Genomic DNA, 1,435 nt, shown 5'->3' on the forward strand with positions numbered 1-1,435 from the left:
ACTTTTTACTTTTTAGATGTTTAATTTTGTTAAAAAATTTTAAAATCTTTTAGAATTTTTAAAATAAATTTTAGAATTTTTAAAATGGTTTTATAATAAATTTGGATGTTTGTTATTATTTAGTTTTAGAATTTTTTTATTGAATTTTGAATGTTTCTCATGATAATTTGAATTAATGCTCTCTAATTTTTTTTTAAAAGGTTTTAGATATCTCATTTCTTAATTTGTTAGGTCTTATTATGTTTCAGATATTTCTTTTTCTTCTCTTTGAATTTAGATGAATTTTTATTGGTTTTGCATGCTTCTTTTTCTTAAATTTTGGATGTTTTTTTCTTATATTTTAGATATTTCTTTAATTTGGGTTTTGAATGTTTCTTAGTTTTTAGAATATTAGTTTTTAGAATATTTGAAATGATTTTGAATATCTCTTTTTTATTAGGTTTTGGATGTTTCTTTTTGTTATGTTTTGGATTTTTTTATTAGAAATTTTGAAAATAATTTTAACATTTTAAAAATAAATTTTAAAATTTTTAAGATGATTTTGAATTTTTTAAATTATTTTTAAATTTTTAAGATAATTTTAGAAATAATTATGGAATTTTTAAATGAATTTTAGAATTTCTAAAATAATTTTGAATGTTTAAAATAAATTTTAAAAATTTGAAATGATTTTACAATCATTTTAGGTGTTTGTTATTATTGGGTTAAATTTTTTTTTTAGATTTTAATTTTTCATTAAATTTTGGATATTTTTTACGATAATTTAAATTCATATTTACTCTAAAGAAAATGAATTAATTATAGTTAGTTACACTCTTTGTTAGTTTCTTAGCAGGATTTGGGCATTTAATTCAGTTGTACATAGTATCACTAGTTACTATCAAGAATTAGAATAATTTTTTATAATAATGTAAAAAAAAATTACAATTTATTTTATTTAATATTCATTAAATATTATAATAATTAATAAATATTAAATAAAATAAATTTAAACTTTTTTTTTATTAATTAATTTTGTTACTAAATATTTTCGAATTTTTTAAATATTAAATTTATTAGTACATTTTTGGATTTCAAAAATACTGTCAGCTAGTATGCTAGAAATTCGAAATACAATATTGTTATTAATAAATTATGTATTTAGATTTTTTAATTCACAAAATAGAAAGAGAACACGTGTTACATGTTATTAGATCTGGATTAAATAATGAATTAGGTGAATTATGATGAAGAATAGCAACTTAATTTTGAATGATACAAATCGTTGATGTATGATTAAATGTATTTGATTTTAGCGATACGACACAAATAAAATACCAGGCAAAAATAAAATAAAATAAAAATATTTGTATTCCTCCTGCGTCAAATGTAAAGTATAAAATATATATTCTAAGTAATCAGTACCCCGCTATAAATTCTCATGTATTATTTCTTG

Source organism: Arachis ipaensis, chromosome B05 (assembly GCF_000816755.2).
Source record: "Arachis ipaensis cultivar K30076 chromosome B05, Araip1.1, whole genome shotgun sequence".
Classification (NCBI taxonomy): Eukaryota; Viridiplantae; Streptophyta; class Magnoliopsida; order Fabales; family Fabaceae; genus Arachis; species Arachis ipaensis.